The following is an 18,562-nucleotide window of genomic DNA, read 5'->3' as shown; positions in this document are numbered from 1 at the left end:
GGTACCCATTGCCCGGTGGGGGAGCTACCGTGTTGCTCCACGGGACAGAGTTCAGCCAGCTTTCAGAGCCTAGGCTCGCCCACGTTGTCACACCAGCTTCCAGACGTGGTCCGGGACAGGCAGTTTGCTATCGAGGCCCCAGCGCTGGAGTAGGTTGGGTGTCTGCAGAAGGTGACCCTCCTGGTGTTTCGGTTCCCATCTGGTGCCCCGGGGCCTTCCCATGCTCGGGAGAAGGGGCGCTATTTCTGTTTTCTTTGTTAGCGCCCAGGGCGAGGCTCCAGTGCCTGAGAACAACAACCTTACAGAAGGGCATGGTTCTGGAGAGGCGGCTCAGAGCTTAAGAGCAGCACATGGTACTCCTCTTGCAGAAGACCTGAGTTCCTAGCAACCAGGAGAGGCTATTCACAACTGTCTGTAACTACAGCTCCGGGAGATCCAAGTCCCCCTTCTGGATTCTGCGGGCACCAAGGTACTCATGTGTTGCACACACATCCATGCAGTCAAAACACTCAGACACACTGTTAGGTCAGTGTCAGCTTCGATAGGTTAATAAGCCCCTTAGTTAGCCCGTGGCACCCACCATAAGTTTGAAAAACATAAAATCTTCAAGGAGAGCCGGGAAGAGCCATTCCGAGCCAGTGGCAGTCCGTGGCTCAGGACCAGGAATCCACAGGGGCGGTGACCAGGCGGACTGCAGCCATTGATGCTGGAGGACCCATGGCACCATCCCAGAGCGTTCTCCAGCCAGCCCAGGCGGTCACCTTGACGGGCGTCGCTGGGGGAGGGAGCTGCATCAACACGAGGCATCCCAGAAAGGTTATTATCGCTGTCTAATTTCAAACAAGCTTCACAATGGAGGGCTGTCTTTGTGTGGGATTAATTTTCAAACCCCAGGATTTGATGTCAGTGGGAAAGCAGCTGCATGGGACTCCCTCTGCAACCTTCTCCCCCTTCTGGCCAGCGCCAGGGGCTCCTTGGGAGATGAGAACTCTGACAAGCCCTTCAGTCAAGCTGAAAGCAGCCGAGGTCCAGTAACACCCACAGCCCCCGAGGGCATCCCGTGACCCTTCCGAAAAGTCACGTTCACTTTGCTCTTGAGAAAGGAAAAATAATGCCGGAGGCATTTTTATTTTAAACCATGTGAAATAAGGAAACGTGAAGATGCGAAAATGAAGTGGAAAAAAAAAAGTTCGAATTCATTTCCGTTTTTGCAACGGCTTAGAAGCCAAACTGGTTCATTTTGAAGGCGTGGAAAAAGAGAATCTTATCCATTCACCAGTAGGCACAGTCTACAAAATGCTTAAGGTAAAATATGTAAATATGGAAAATTATCTGTTGAAAACCATCTCCTTTTGTGCTTGGAAGAAATTTTTTTGAAGCATCTGTACTTTTATTCTGCATTAATATACCATTGAGCGGAAAAGTTACTATTTTTGGGCAGGTGCTGAGAAATTGAGGCATTCTAAAATGAAGTCTATGGGTAGGAAGGATTTCTATGGCATTGCGCACCTGGGTGGCATTGTTAGTAATAATTTAAAGAACGTTATTAAAGATAATAAATTACAGAATCCATATTTCAAAAGTGTTCTTTGTATGAAAACTCGACACAAAATTTGACTTCCGGTCTCCACTGTGGTTTCTCTTGGAAACTGTGTTTCTGTCCTCTCTGGATGTCCTGTTTGTCCCCCACCCCACCCCCGACTGTCTTTACCAGGACCCTCAGTGGTGAGTCCACACACACCTCACCAATAACTGGCTACAGGTAGCCTATCACAGTTCCATGTTCGGTCTCATTTGTTTTTAATATGAAGAAGAGGGGCTGATGAGGTGTCTCAGCCAGTGAGATGCTTGCCACGCAAGCGTAAGGCCCTGAATATGATCTCCATGTAAAATATGTTAGGTATGACAGCTAGTGCTTGTAATGTAGTGAAGTGTTCAAACGGGCAGACTCCTGGGGCTCTCCCTGGCCAACCGCTAAGCTTAATCGGTCAGTGCTGGGCCATTGAGAGACCCTGTCTCAAAAACCAAAAAAATATGGTGCACTCAGAGGATTGACCACTGAGGTTTTCCTCTGGTCTCCACACACATGCACACATATGTGTACACACACACACACACACACACACACACACACACACGCACACTCATACCAAGAGCCAGATAGGGTGAGGCAAGCCTGTAATCCGAGGGTTTGGAAGGCTGAGGCAGGGGGATTGCAAGCTTGATGACTGTCGTCGGGGCTACACAAGGAGGCTCTAGAGACTACAATGCGTTGATGAGGCAGGCGGTTGAATACATGTCTGTAGCTGAATCATCATTCATCGCGTCCGATTTTTAAATATTGTTATGGTTTGAATGTGGAATGTCCTCTGTGGTCTCACACGTCGGGACACTTTGTGCATAAGACCTGATCAGCTAAGCTTCCACGCCAAGTTCCTGAGACACTGGGCTTCTGGAGGGGCACCGTGTGGACTGGAACCTGCATTGTCCAGGCAGCGACTGCGTAGACTGTGCAGCAGAGTAAAGGTGCTTTGAGATAAAACGCTGTTCTCTGCAGATCCACAGGGACTTTCAGAGAGGCGTCATGCAGAACACCTTGCAGGCCCACTCAGTCTTCTGCTCCCTTTCCTTCCCCTTCCTTCCATGGTTTTACAGTGGGTCCAAACCTCACATCACCTCAACAGGGCTATCCAGGAGTCAGAAATACTAAAGCACACAGACATATACATACACTGCCCTCACTGGGGTTTTTTTTTTTTTCCTGTTTCCAACTTGACACAAGCTAGAAGAACATCTGGGCAGATGAGCTTTGACTGAGAAAATACCTTCATCAAAACACCTGTAGGTACGACTGTGAACATTTTCTTGATCAATGATTGATGTGGGAGGGTCCAGCTCACTGGGGCGATGCCACCCCAGGCAAAAGTCTTGCATGGCATAAGAAATTAAGCGGAGCTAGCCAGGGGGTGCAAGAGAGGAGGCAGCGTCCCTCCATGGCCTTAGCTTCTGTTCCTGCCTCCAGGTTCCTGCCTGCCGTGAGTTTTTGCCCTGATGAATTACAAAATGTAAGCTGAAATAGCCCTTCCTTTCCCAAGCTGCTGCTAGTTACAGTGTTTATCATAGCAACAGAATGCAAACTCTCAATCTCTCTCTCTCTCTCTCTCTCTCTCTCTCTCTCTCTCTCTCTCTTTGTCTGTCTCTCTCTCCCTCTCTCTCCCTCTCTGTCTGTCTGTCTCTTTCTCTTCCTTTCTGTCTGTCTCTCTCTCCCTCTCTGTCTGTCTGTCTCTCCCTCTCCCTCTCCCTCTCTGTCTGTCTGTCTGTCTGTCTGTCTCTCTCTCTCTCTCTCTCTCTCTCACACACACACACACACACACTCACACACACCACAGTGGTGTGTAGAAAGGCTTCCTTGATCCTTGCCATGCAGGTAGAAGGCAGGTCCACAGGGCCTCCTTGCTTCTCTTAGACCTGGGAAAGGAGAATGCCACGAGCCAGAAAACCTCAGACAGGTAGGCACATGTACGAGGATGAAGTATTGCCGGTGGTGTGTATGTAAGCTTTTATTTTTATTTTATTTTATATTTATTTATTTTGTTTTTTTTTTTTTTGAGACAAGATTTCTCTGTATAGTCCTGGCTGTCCTGGAACTCACTCTGTAGACCAGGCTGGTCTCGAACTCACAGAGCTCCACCTGCGTCTGTCTCTCGAGTGCTGGGATTAAAGCGTGCGCCACCGCCTCCTGGCTATTTTTTTTTAACGTTACATTAAAAATGATTTAGCTGATTGCTGGCTTGAAGACAGCCAGACGCTGCCCCCTCCTTCCCAGCAAGTGTTTCTCTTACCTCTTACCCCTCCCTGGTCCTGGTCTTGCTCTAGGGGTTAGGAACCAGCAGAATCATGGGGGACCCACTGCTGTTCCATCAAAGGGCTGTGAGCAAACTCTTAACTGACCCTTCTCAGGCCAAGACCATTGCTCCCTCCCTAAACTTCATGGGTTTCTGAAATCATTAACACTAAAAGTCCAGCTTTAAGAAGCCAGGGGGAGCCGGGCGTTGGTGGCGCACGCCTTTAATCCCAGCACTCGGGAGGCAGAGGCAGGCGGATCTCTGTGAGTTCCAAACCAGCCTGGGCTACAAGAGCGAGTTCCGGGACAGCCTCCCAAGCCAGAAAAACCCTGCCTGGAACCCCCGCCCCCCCAAAAAAGAGGCCAGGGGGAGAGGTTCATGTGAGTCTGTGACATCAGCACTCACAGAAGCCAAGCCCTGGGGGGGGGGTATAAGGCTGTCCCGGGCAATGCAGCCAGATCCTGTTTCAAAAAGGAGCAAAACCAGAGTGGAAAGAGCCGCCGAATTAAACTGGAACTTTTCCTGCTCGTCGCACAAAAGGCAAACCATCCTGTCTAAATCACACCCGGAAAGCACAGTCAGATTGCGCAATAGTCCCCTGCTCTGTTAAGATCTTGAAATAGCTGGAGGAGCTGGGTGGGCATGTTGGCACATGCCCGCAACCCCAACACTCCGGGAGAGGGGGCACAGGAAGGTCAGGAGTTCAAGTCTTCGTCCATGGCTAAGGAGCAAGTGCGAAACCAACATCGGGCGCAGGAAGATGTGTTCTCACCGTCGCCGAGGCTTCCGAAGACCCACACACGGGGCTGAGGGCTCTGTCACGTACGTCCTTCTGCATGGGCCCAGCAACCCGGGTGCCAAATCTAAGGTTGCAAAAGTTACAGGTGCCAACCACAGGGAGAGGGTGGGGCGTAAATTTAGCCTGAGCCCAAGGTCCCCACACCAGGGAGACTTGGAGTCTTCGCTCCTATGCACACCTTGGGCACGGCTCTCCCCCACCCGTGTGTGGGGATGTTGAGTCCTGAGACTGCCATCGGATCCTCGCCATCCTCACGGTGAACCTGCGGCAGGGCTTCCCGACACGGTAGCCGTTTGTTGGTGCGGAGGGCAGACGCGCCGTGCTGGAGGCTTTCAGCAAATTCCTTGCCCAGATCAAGGGTCAGCTTCCCCCGGACCATGCCTCAGAAGGCTCGGCAGCAGGAGAGATTCATGGTGTGTGGAAGCCAAAAGACTGCATCCGGTCTCAGGTCCCCTGGAGCTGGAGTTGTAGGTGGTTGTTAAGTCACGGGGCATGCATGGGTGCTGCAACCCAATGTCCGGACCTTCCGGAAGCGCAGACTGTGCTGGCTCCTAGTCACCAAGCCACCTCTCCCGACCCCGACGTACTTCTTTAAAAAAAAAAAACTTTTAAACTTTTACTCGCCAAGCCCAAGAGCACATCTTATTCCCTTCCAAGCTTTCCTCCCCGTTTCTGCGCTGCTGTTTCAGTTTTTGACTCTTGGGTGGTTAAGAACAGCTCTCACCAATCTCGGTCTCGGCGCTGTCAGCTCTTGGAGTCATGCGGCATCATTGGTCTGCAGAACCTGCTTTGGACTCACTTTGACTTTGAACCCTGACCACCACCTCCCGGCTTCTCCTTCCCCTCTCCAGCCCCTGGTGGCCCCCAGTCTACCTGTGTCTGAGAGTCTGATGATTTCCTGTCCTGCGTGTGAGTGAGACTACACCCTCGGGGCTCTCTGCATCCGGCTGGCTTCACTCAGCACGGTGACCTCCGGGTTCGTCTACACAATTTTGTTTTGTTTGTTTTTGTTTTTCGAGGCAGGATTTCTCTGTATTGCTTTGGAGGCTGTCCTGGAACTCGTTCTGTAGACCAAGCTGGCCTCGAACTCACAGAGATCCGCCTGCCTCTGCCTCCCGAGTGCTGGGATTAAAGGCGTGGGCTGCCAACACTAGGCTTATTTTTTTAAATTTGTTTATGTGTGTGACTGTGGGAATGTCACGTGTGTACAACACCTGTGGAGGACAGAACAGGGCACTGGATCCTTTGAGTTGGAGTCACAGGAGTTTGTGAGCCACCAAATGTGGGCCTTGGAAATGTTGACTCCTTCCCCACTTCTGGAAGAGCAGCAAGCAATCCTCAGAGCCACTGAGCTGTCTGGGGGTGGGGGGAGCATCTCCACACGCATCTGCTGGCTGTGTTGTTTTAATTATTAATTAATTAGTGTGTGTGCTCGCGCGCGCGCGCGTGTGCATGCATGTATCACAGCACGCATGAGGTCAGGGAACAACCTGCAGGGGTTAGTTCTCTCTCACCATGCAGGTCCAGGAACCCATCTCAGATAGCTGGGGTTAGCCGCAGGCACCTTTACGTGCTGGTCCATCTCTTCCCCCGGCAAGCCACATGTCTTCCGTGCTGGGGCAGACACCATGCTCGAGACATGTTCGATTAACCCCGACATGGATGGCCACAGCAGCTTTGGGTCACGTGGCTCTCACGGGTTCCTTCAGAGGGGTACAAGTAACCGCAACTGCCATGAAGCCTTCCCAGTGTCTCCCAGGGATTGGGGATTGAGGAGGCTGGAGCTGGGCCACCTCGGGGCAGCCATTAGCCAGGATCCCCTTGAGGGAGATCTCTGGCGTACCCCACCTCAGGCTCCCAACAGATGTGCTGCTGTGAATGGTCTGGTCTCAGCCCATGAGATCTTTGTGGGGTTCTGCCTGTTAAAGTGCCTGTCTGCAATGGACAGTCACCATGTCCCTTAACCCAGCCATAGTAAGGACACCCTCACCCCAACTTCCTGGTGGAGTTGTGATTTTTCTTTCTTTCTTTTTTTTTTTTAAGTCAGGGTCTCTACGTAGACCAGGCTAGCCTTGAACTCACAGAAACGGGACTGTTTCACCTTGCAGGTGCTGGGATTAAAGGTGTGGGTCCCTCCCAGCTGTGACGGCTGACCTTGACTGTCAACTTCACGCAACTCAAATCTCTTAGGAAATCCAAGCCTGGGTGTGTCTCCAGAGAGGGAACACCCACCCTGAAAGTGGGAGCCCCCACACCACGGGCTGGAGTCCCGGGATGAGTAAAAAGGAGCAGGGCAGCAGAATTCACCTCTCAGCCTCCTGTCTGGGGTCACAGTGTGTCCAGTTGCTTCGAGTGCTCCTGCCACAGTGACTTCCTCCCCAACATGGGCGATAATTTCATCAAAGACCAAAATAAATCGTTTCCTTCTTAAGTTGCTCCTGCCGGGGTGCTTTGCCGCAGCCACCAGAAGAGTGGCTACTACGGGGCTTTGGGAAGAGTTGGATTCGAGCTCACGTCGTCCTGCTTGCCGCCGTGCCCGATCCGGCTCTGAGCTCCCGAGCCACGCCCGCTCCAGAAGTGCAGGCACGTGCTGATAGGTGCATCCAGGGCCCAGCCACCGTCATCCCCGCCCTGCCCATGGTCCTCGGCCCCTCCCACCTCAGAGGATGATGGGTAACAGACCACAGGCACGGCATCATCCCTGAGCTTCAAAGCACCACCGGCTGAAAGCTCAAGGAGTTTTAGGGGGACTGGGGTTCTGAAGGCCAGCAGATGTGATTTGGGGCCAATTTTAATACCTCCTATGCAACATTTGATACTGAAAAATCCTGGTTGAATCCCAGCCCTGTGAGATAGCCTGTCTCTTGGGGTCATGTGCTGCTGGCCCAGCCCTGTGAGATAGCCCCGTCTCTCGGGGTGACATGCCGCTGGCATCTGAATTAATTGCTTCCTGATTAATTACGCTCACTCCGTGTGTGAGGGAAACAGGGGCTTCAATCATCTGCGGCCACTGTCTCTGGTCGCTGTCAGAGATCCTGGCCTCTGGCCTGGAGTCAGGGTAGGCAGGAAACTGAAGAAGGTGGCAGCAGGCAGGGGACCCAAGGTTGGGGCACTGTCTAGCCGTGTAAAGGGGCATCTGGGGAGGTGAAGGAGGGTCAGTGGGCTCAGGAATGGAGGGCGGAGATTTCTTTTTGTGCGTTTGTTTGTTTGGATTGATTTGGTTGTCTTGAGACAGGGTTTCTCTGTGTAGCACCAGCTGTCCTGGAACTTGCTCGTAGACCAGGCTGGCCTTCAACTCACAGAGATCCGCCTGCCTCTGCCTCTGCCTCCCCAGCGCCGGGCACCACCATGGCCAGCTTTGTTTATTTTTGACACAAGGTTTCCCTACATAGCCCAGCCCGGCCTCAAATCCACGATCCTCCTGCCTCTGTCTCCAGAGTGCTGGAATCACGGGTGAGCATCCCCGCGCCTCACTGACTGACTCACCGGGGTCTTGGGGGGTATTCTCAAACTGGGCGTTTCCCCTTCAGCAGGAGGCACCGGGCCTCAGCTGACAGTCTTTAGGGCAAGCGTGTCCCTTGGGACTCGTGATATTATTTTATCAAGTGTGAAGGGTTACTCTCTGGCTATCTAGGCCGGCGCAAGAGGCCCTTATGGGCACGCAGTGGAATCTCCACGGGGCAGGGGCGGGGAACACAGGCGGCGGTCGGAATCCAGGCGTTCCGAGAGTCACTGCCCATCAGCTTCAAGCACCCAGGCGCGATGAGCGCCGTGTCGTAGCTGCTCTGTTGGCTCCTCAGCCCTCGGGGGCTCCCCGTCCTGCGCACTCTGCATCTGACGATTGTCACACTGGCGGAGCTGCAGAGTGACAGCTCATTTCAGAGAGGATAAGGCATGATCCTTCTCAATTGTCACTACGTGGCACTGGATCTGGGGGTGCAGACCTGTAATCCCAGCCCTTGGGAAGGCTTGGGGCTGGAGGAGCTGGAGTTCAAGGTCAGCCTGGGCTGCGTGGCAAGATCCTGTAAGACAAAACAAAACACAGAACCCCAAGATACGGTATGAAGCTCGGGGGTCTCAGAGAACCTGTCTAACACCTGTAATGCCCTACTCTGGATTCTACTCCTGGTTACACACACACACACACACACACCTCTCACTCCTCTGCCTGCCATTTGAGCCTACACACCACATGTATGAGGACAACAGAGGTGGCACAGGCCAACTGGAGTGCTCCCATGAGCTTGGGGCTCCAGGTCTGTCTGGCTTTGAACCCTTCTCTACAACAGCTGTGCTGGGTGACCGTGGCCAAATTACCCAATCCCTCTAAGTCTTGACTTTCAGAAAGATAGCAGTAAGCAACCCTTGGTGCGATTATATTTTTTGGTTGTGAGCCTAGCCTTTGACGGCGGAGCCATCTCTCCAGCTCCCCCCCGCATGATTATAAGCTTGACTTAGCCACCTGGGTGCCACCGTACCCAACCCAAGCAAAAGCAGGAAGTACTGGCTTTCCTATGTGTGAGCACTTCATCTCAGATGAAACCCATCCCTGACCCCCAGGCCTGCTCCGGGGGGTTCTGGGGACAACGTCTAATTCGCAGAGCAGTTGTCCAAGAGCTTTGTTTCTAGGCCAACCTGAGCAGTTCACACGCACGGGCCACGTTGCTCTGGGGAGGTGTCCTGCCCAGACGTGACTGCTTATCCCGTAAGCTTACCTGGCAGGTGTGAACACGGGGACCGTCCAGGCCCAGGCGTGACTGCTTATCTCATAAGCCACTGGGCAGGTGCGAACAAAGGGACACCTCCGCAGGGCCGTAGGATTTAAGAAGAAGGTTCCAGAAAGGCCCAGGACTGCTGCTCATATCCCAGGGTGTTGAAGGCAGACATGTACACAAAAGTGCAGTCAGGGAGCCTCGAGGAAGGGCCCAATGGTGGCTCTGGAGAGCTTTGGCTCAGCTAAGGGAAACATCTGAGTCCAGACTGTTCAGGAACAAATCAGTCTCCAGGAATCTCTAGTCCGGGAGAAGTTCTGGGGCCTGGACACGCCCACTTCGCTCCAGGGTACAGGCCCACCACTCTAGGTAGGGTAGGGAGGGGGTACCCGAGCCTCCACCTGTACCCACCGCCATTTGCAATACAAAAGGTGAGGTCCTAGCAGACATGGAGTGGCTGGGTCTCAGGGAGAAAGTTCTAGCATCTCTGGGTCTCTCGGAGGCACAGGGATTGGGGTAGAGAGACTGGCCGCTGCCGTGCAGGGGAGTGTGGGGCCGTGGCCTTGTCAGTGCGGACGTTTGAATGTCTCCCAAAGGCCTATGTGTTAAAGGATTGGTCCTGAGGGTGGTGCTAGTGAGAGCCATGGAGCCTTCAAGAGGATGGGACCTCCTGGGAAGACTAAGTCACCGGGGGTGTGTCATTTGAAAAGAGTGGGAGAAGCCACGCATGGTAACACGCACCTGTAATCCCAGCACTCGGGAGGCAGAGGCAGGTGGATCTCTGTGAGTTTGAGGCCAGCCTGGTCTACAGAGTGAGTGCCAGGACAGCCAGGGCTATGTAGAAGTATGTGTGTGTGTGTGTGTGTGTGTGTGTGTGAGAGAGAGAGAGAGAGAGAGAGAGAGAGAGAGAGAGAGAGAGAGAGAGAGGGAGGGAGGGAGGGAGGGAGGGAGGGAGGGAGGGAGAGAGACAGACAGACAGACAGAGACAGAGACAGAGACAGAGGGAGGGAGGGAGGGAAGGGAGGAAGGAAGGAGGGAGGGAGGGGTGAGTGGGACCCTAAGTTCCTTCCTTAATCTCTTTTGCTTCCTGTCTGTGAGGTGAGTGATTCTGCTGGGCCGTGCATTCCTGCTGTGGTCTGCTTCCTGGCCACAAGTCCAAAGCCGTGGAATTTAATCAACCATGGACCGGGCTTTCCTAACTGTGAGCCAGAAACCAACCTCCTGTACTTACAAGTCTGCCTCTCTAAAGCATTTTGTTACAGTCAACAGGAAACTGACCAACACAGGTTTCTGTCAAATCTCCACGTCCAGTAACTAGACGTACAAAGTTCAACTTTTGCTTGTTTAAAGAGAATTTAATTTAGGAAGTTGAAAAGGCACAGAGGACACTTAATGATGTGAGCACAGTTGGGCTTGGACTTCTGGGTGTCTGGACATTTTCTCAGATGAGGACCTCCAGCTCTCTACCTGGCTAAGCTCACATGGGAAACTATGGAGTCCACTTGGGGCCATCTTTTCTCAGCGGGCTAGATGGAGAGTCCTTTAATTGCAGAGTCCTGAGAGGAAGCAGAACAGACTGCAGAGCAAGGATTGGAAGAGACAAAGGGACTTGTCTAAACAGGAAAAAGCCAGCTCTAGGGACAGTAGCGCACACCCCCAAATTCATATATTGGTACCCCATGTGTAGAGAGAAGCCTTTTTCCTTGCCAGCCACTTTGGTTTTCCCCCACCAGTCACCTGGGCTCTGCCGCATTGTAGTCCCCAAAAAACACACAAGACGCTGTATTAATTATGAAGCTGTTGGCCTTGCTTGTTTCTTACTGGCTAGCTCTGACTTAAGTATTTATTTCATAATTGTTAATCTAAGTATTTCTCTTACCGGAGAAGTTTCTGGGCTTCTTATCACTATGGTAGCTACATCTTGACTCCCTGTGTTTCTCCCTCCTCCTGGACTCCTAGTCCCACCTATCTTGCTTCCCTATTGGCCAACAGTGCTTTATTGACATATACACAGGTCTTCCCCATCACCCATGTGTTAGGGATAGACATTGGAAATGGAGCCTTGGGGAGACAACTAGGTTTAGAAGAGGCCACCAGGATGGGACCCTCTGTGGGGTTAGTGCCCTCATAAGAAAAGATGTCAGAATTGGAACTCTCTCTGCCAAGTGAGCATAAGACAAGTCAAGATGACAGACCCCACTAGAACCTGAGCATTTTGGAACATTGACCTTAGGTCTTCTGGCTTCTAGAGTTATACATTTCTGTTGTTTAAACCACTCAGTCTATGGAATTTTTCTGGCAGCCCAAGCACACCCACCTGGATGTTCCCTTTCTCCCTACCTGAAGGTGAAGTTACACTGCTGGCAGGAAGTACCAGGAGAGCATCCTGTGACAGACGCCTTCCATATACTCGGGCTCCTATAGAGTACCGAAGCTCCCAGAAGCATCTAAGGAAATGCCGGGACCCTGGCCTTCACAGGATCACTGAGTGGTCCTCTCCCACCATTAAAGGTTCCATCTGTCCCCTGCCCACAGACAGCATGCTGGAGCAAAGTCCCCAGAGATAGGGAAAGGTCAAAGAGACATGGGGTGAAGTTATGGAAGTGACGCCTCTGGTCTCCCCTCTTGCTCCACAGATGCTACCTCCAAACCAAGGGGCCCCCGAAAACCAACTTCTCAGCTGCCTGGGGAGCGGAGATTACCGCGTCAAGAGCCCACAGACGTGGTGTCTAAGATGAGCTCTTCAGTCTGTCAGCTGTGGTCTGGCCTCTGGACCTGGATTCCTACCCCCGAAGCGTACAGGCGCCTCCCGCACTGTATTGTTATGGGGACCGACCGGATAGCAGATTAGAGGGGCTGATCGGGACATCTGCGGGTCGGCGCTTCATTTCGTATGCGCTGATGAAAATCTGTCCCGCTCACTTTTTTTTTTTTTTATTTTTAAGCTGGAACGGTGTTTTGAGAAGAACGTGCGTCGTGCGTGAGGGAGGGAGAGGCATCAAACCGTGTAGCCGTCTGATAGGTCAGAGGGAGCAAGCCGACCCAGGCAGGCATTCCAGCTGGCACTAGGCTCTCACGGTCAGCAGCCCACTTCGAAGCTTCCATCTTTGCCTGACAAGGGAGGAAACGAAGCCCGCCTTGTGAATACTCTGGGGGCAAAACATGATGATGTTAAGTACCTTTCTCCTCTCTTTCCCTCTGGATCCAGGGACGGAGACTCAGCTCTCATTCCTGGTTGGCTCTACCAGCCACACCCCCATCCCACTGGGGAATTCTAGGAAGCGCTCTACCATTGGACGGCCAGTCCTTTCTAACCATATTCGCGCACATACAATTTGTTTTGACTATCTTAAACATGTATGTAATGAGTTTTGGTCATTTTCTCCCCATTCTCTTCTTTCTCCTCTCCTTCTCCCATTGAAGTCCCCCTTCCCAACAAGCCCCCTCCTACTTGGATGCTGTGAGAGCATGGGCATGTGTGTGTTGTGAGTGTGTGTGTTGTGAGTGTGTGTGTTGTGAGTGTGCATACCTAAGTGTGTGTGTGTGTGTGAGAGAGAGAGAGAGACAGAGAGAGACAGAGACAGAGACAGAGACAGAGAGAGACAGCCACCAAATTTAGAGTTGCTTGCGTGGAACGGGAAGAGAGATTATTAGCACATGTAACTCAGCAGTGGCTACACCACTGAAGAAAACAGCTTCAGATCTGCCTCCCCCAACTGCTGATTGCCAGCAATCCCTCAGGGAGAGGCAGAGCCTCTTGACCTTTTCCTCCATCCGTGATGAAGTCTCGACAAGCCCAGTCTTCTGCACCCCGAGCACAGGCAGTTGGAGCTGCTGAGTTTACAATCGAGTACAATGTCCATGCTATCTCAGTAGACATTGTTTCGAAGTCCTCCTCCCCACCCTCCAGCTCTTACAGTCTTCAACCTGCTCTCCTACAACAGCTCCCGAGCTTTAGGGGCTGAGCGATAGAGCACTTAGAGCCATTTATTTATTCCTCGTACTTTGACCAGTTGTAAATGTCTGTGTTTATCACCATCCAACTCGAAAAGAAACTTCTCTGGCCAAAGCTGAGAGCATCACCTCATCCGCGGACATGAACATACGTACCTTAGACAGCAGTTTGACAAGACGTCCTTAGCAAAAACAACAGTAGGGGCCATGGGTTCTTTACCAGGTGTTCAGTGCCAAGCAAGAGTTCCCCTCCCGTGGTGCAGGCTTCAACTCTAATCCGAAAGTAGTTGGGAGCCAGATCTGGTGGCTCACAACTTTAATTCCAGTGCTTGGGAGACAGAGGCATGCAGGTCTCTTTGAGTTCAAGGCCAGCCTGGTCTCCACAGGGAGCTCAAGCCAGAAAGGATTTCAGTTACACAATGAGATCCTGTCTCAAGAAAAGCTATGGCTGGTTACTGTTGCAATAGTCATGTCACAATTGTATCAGTGAGCGTCCCCCTTGGTTACTTACTAGACTTCCATTGTTTTCAACCATCAAGCAGTTATTTTACAAAACAGTCCCCCTTGGTTACTTACTAGATTTCCATTGTTCTCAACCATCAAGCAGTTGTTTTACAAAACAGTCCCCCTTGGTTACTTACTAGATTTCCATTGTTCTCAACCATCAAGCAGTTGTTTTACAAAACAGCCCCCCTTGGTTACTTACTAGATTACCATTGTTCTCAACCATCAAGCAGTTATTTTACAAAACAGTCCCTCTTGGTTACTTACTAGATTTCCATTGTTTTCAACCATCAAGCAGTTGTTTTACAAAACAGTCTCCATTCTGCGGTTACATAGTGACAGACAACTGCCTTACAATTTGGCAGAAACCTTGCTTTTCATCTGGGAGCAAGAAATTTGCCATCCTGGGAACTTTAATTAGGAAGATGTTTGTTGCACAATTTTAGCAGAATCACCTGTTTTCTTTCTCAGTGTGATCACTCCATTAACAAGAGTCAGAAAACTTCCCTTTGGGGACTCAGAACTTCAAAACCAAAAGCATCTCTCTGGACGAGAAAGTCCTGTCTGGTTATTATTGTAAGGTACCATGCTGGCTTTACGCTCAGATCCTTGCTGGGTTCTCTGCTAGAGTTTTCCCATGGGGAAGAAAACGAGACAGGCCCTGCCCAAAGGTTCCTGCCTCAAGAAGAGAGAGCCAGGATTCAGGAGTACTGACAGAGCCAGGTGTGGTTGGGTGACGGGGGATGTCCTTCTGTGTATATGTTTATCTTATTGGTTGGTGAATAAAACACTGGCCAACAGAGGCAGGAGGATGGGTGGGACTAGGAGACGAGAAGGATTCTGGGAAAGGGAGAGAGAGAGAGAGAGAGAGAGAGAGAGAGAGAGAGAGAGAGAGAGAGCTCAAAGAGATGCCATGTAGCCAAGGTCTGGACCCTTCTCTGGTGAGATAAGACCATGTAGAAATACGTAGATTTATATAAATGGTTCATAATTAAGGGAGAGCTTGCCAGAAAGAAGCCCTAGCCATCGGCCAATGATTTTATAATTAATACAGCATCCATGTGCTTATTTGGGGCTGAAAAGCGGCTGTGGGACTTTGGGGGGAAATTACATCAGTTGTACATGCCCACACCCCAGAATCGGGGAGGCTGAGGCAGGGGGATCTCAACTTTGAAGGTATCTCAGGTTACCTTGAAACGGTCTCAAAAGAGAAAAGCAAGCAAACAAACAAACAAACAAGGGAGCTAAGGACCCTGCAAAGAGATTTTAATCCCCAAGCATCCTTCGTTCCATGACTGGAAACTGTACAAATGCCCACGGGCGATTCTCTCAGGGTCCATCCCAGCACTGGAGGCTGGGACTCGGGCCCACCATTCAGGGTCTCACAGAGTAAGCCTTGGCAGCCATAGAAGTGAGGAGGGTTACTGCGGAGACAGTGAGAGGCAGAGAGGAGGAGACCCCACTCTCGCCCTTAACAGATTCATCCATCGTAGAGATCGTCACCCCCACACCCCCCACCCGTCCCAACTCCCAGCCCCCCCGCTGCCCTGGTGATGCTCACACTCACCCTGCATTCCTAGCTCTGCCAGGAATACCTGGCTCTCCTGTGTACCTGCAGCTACCTCTCCATGTGGCTAAGCTTGGCTGAAATGGCACATCCTCTGAGATGCCTTCTTCAGCACCAGAAAACCGTGACTTCTTCTTTTTGGCACAGGCACCAAAGTACCCAGCCTAAATTAGGTGTTCCGCAGGGGTGTTAGCTACGGCTAAAGGAAGGGACACGTGGAGTCTGCAGGAGGGACAGGCGGCTCTCTTGTGAGACACGACGCTGCTTTGTTTTCTTTTGTTTTCTGAGACCTGGCTGTCCTGGAACTCACTGTACAGACCAGGCTGGCCTCGAACTCACAGAGATCCGCCTGCCTCTCAGTGCTGGGATTAAAGGCGTGCGCCACCGCTGCCAGGCAGGGTAGTGTGTCTTTGTGGAATTGCACACTCGGTGACTTTCAGGTCTTTTCTGCAAGTCTGTCCCTCTGTGGAGCAGTAAAGATGGATGACTTACGACTAAGGCCCTCCCCTCCCCTCCCCTCCCCTCTCCTTCCCTCCCCTCTCCTCCCCTTTCCTCCCCTCCCCTCTCCTCCCCTCCTCTCCTCTATCCTCCCCTCCCCACCCCTCCTTTCCTTGAGACATGATTTCACATCATTATTCAGACTTCCTTCAAATGCACAATCCTCCTGCCTCTACCTCCTGAGTTCTGAGACAGTGAGTGTGCATCACCCCATCTGGCTTCTGCCTTTATACGCCTAAGGTGCACCTCGACGTGTAGCTGGGTTTAACTATTCACCCACTCTGAAACACCTTCGGAGTTTGGTGGCACTATTTAATCAATTTATATATAGTATAGTTGTTTCTGTATTTGAGGTCAAGTCTGTATTTTCTATTTGTGTCACTTATTTCATTTTTCTACAGATTTATTTATTTATTTAAAAACCATACGTTTTGCTTGAATACATGTGTACTGTATGTGCCTAGTATCCTCAGAGGCCAGGAGAGGCCTCAGATTCCCCGGGAACTGAAGCTACAGGTGGTTGTGAGCTGGGAACCAAGCCCAGGTCCTCTGTGAGGGCAGCGGCTGCTCCAGCCTCGGAGTCACACATTTTGTTGTTTAGGTGTCGGTCTGTGTATCTTGTGAGTTTGTCTGTCCTGAGTGTGGGGGGGCCAGATGGGGAGTTGTGCCCTCTGGACTGTGGCTGTGAGATGTCCCCATGTCCCTGTTTCCCGCTCCTCTCCTTCTCCCTGACCTTCAGCTGGAGGAAAGCCCTTTCCCGCTTGTTCCTATCCTTTCAGTATTTGGGCCCTAGGGATCATGTGACAGACGGGACCGCCACCCTCAGAATGCAGAGGCCGAAACTCCAATCCAAAGTGTGACTGCATTTGAAATAGAGTGCTTGTCACAGAAGCAATTCAGGCCAGTAGAGGTCATAAGGGTGGGGTCTTGATCCTGCGAGGCTAGTGAACGCACTTAGCAGGAATTACACTACTCAGGAGACCAAATCAGGAAGACCGAGAGTTCAAAGTTAACCTGGGCCACTTAGATTTTGTCCTAAAGCAAAAAGTAAAAGCAAGAGTTGGGGCTGGAGCACTTGGGGTTGGATACCCATCGACTCAAGATAAATATATACATATTCATAGACATACACATATACATACACATATACATATACACACATACACATATATATATACATACATATATATACACATGCACATATACACATATACATACACATATACACATACTCATACACATACGTATATACATACACACATATATACACATACACATATACACACACATATATGCATACGCACATACATATACATATATGTACACATATACATATTCATATACATACACATACTCATATACATACACATATATACACATATACACACACATATTCATATGCATACACAAATACACATATATACACATATACACACATATTCATATACATACACATATACACATATATACATATACACATACACATTTACATATAGATACACATACATACACATATACATACATATATACACACATACACAGTACACATATATATACATATACACATACACATACATACATATATACCTGGCATCTCACCTTCACTTTTAAGAGTGTGGTGTTGCCAGGCGTTGGTGGCGCACGCCTTTAATCCCAGCACTCGGGAGGCAGAGGCAGGAGGATCTCTGTGAGTTCGAGGCCTGCCTGGTCTACAGAGCAAGTTCCAGGGCAACTTCCAAAGCCACAGAGAAACCCTGTCTTGAAGAACCAAAAAAAAAAAAAAAAAAAAAAAAAAAAGAGAGTGTGGTGTTTTATCAACTTGAGCAGAATTTTGTTGAAATTCTCCCCTTTCCTCTCTCTTCCCTTAAATATATGTCTGCAGTTATTCTAAAGTCTATGCCCTGTATCTGATAACTTCAGTCATGTGGGTCCATTTCTTTTGCCTGTTTCTTCTCTTGTTTTTAGGTCATTTGGTCTTGTCTCCTAGTATGTTTAGTCATTTTTACATGAGGAATCATAGAATCACTGCGATAATGTAAAACATCCTTTCTCCTAGGTTTCCCTTCTGCTTTTGTCACTTGCTATGGAACTAGACTGCCTTTTTTTTTTTTTAAGATTTATTTATTATTTATTCCGCCAGCATGTATGCCTACAGGCCAGAAGAGGGCACCAGATCTCATTATGGATGGCTGTGAGCAACCACGTAGTTGTTGGGACTTGAACTCAAGACCTTTAGAAGAGCAGCCAGTGTTCTTAACCTCTGAGCCAATTCTCCAGCCCGGGAGCTAGACTGTCTTAATCTGGTTTACATCTAAACCCTTTCTTCTCAGGGGCTGGTGCTTGTCATGGTTTAAATCTGAACCGCCCCTCATAGGTTCCTGCTTTGAAGGCTCAGTCGGGACTGTAGAGTTGGTTGGTGGTAAAGCTGTGCAGCCCCACAGCTAGGGAACGAAACCCTCCGAAACTGTGAGCCAAAATAAGCTCTCCATTCCCTACGTTGTTTCTGCCACAACGGAGAAGTAACTGGCACGGTGGTTGCCAGTCGGCTGGTTTTACCCTTACCGTGGGAACGTCTTTCCAGAGACCCCCATCCAAGAGCCCAGAATGTTATCAGGGTCACTCGGAGACAGGCAAAGCTTGGCTCAGCCTCGTAGCCTTGAAGAACCGTTCTTAGAGTCACAGG

General features: G+C 50.6%; 1 long non-coding RNA gene across 1 annotated transcript; it reads left to right on the top strand.

Moving 5' to 3' along the window:
* Window positions 1–3,283: 3,283 nt before the first annotated feature.
* Window positions 3,284–12,710, top strand: LOC121136006. The gene is made up of 2 exons (XR_005873127.1): window positions 3,284–3,509; window positions 11,993–12,710. It is a non-coding gene; the product is annotated as an uncharacterized LOC121136006 (long non-coding RNA).
* Window positions 12,711–18,562: the final 5,852 nt, after the last annotated feature.

Source organism: Mesocricetus auratus, unplaced genomic scaffold (genome assembly GCF_017639785.1).
Source record: "Mesocricetus auratus isolate SY011 unplaced genomic scaffold, BCM_Maur_2.0 Super-Scaffold_100046, whole genome shotgun sequence".
In the NCBI taxonomy this organism is placed as follows: Eukaryota; Metazoa; Chordata; class Mammalia; order Rodentia; family Cricetidae; genus Mesocricetus; species Mesocricetus auratus.
Note: the sequence above shows the minus strand (reverse complement) of the source record. Positions and strands in the feature narration are given on the sequence as shown.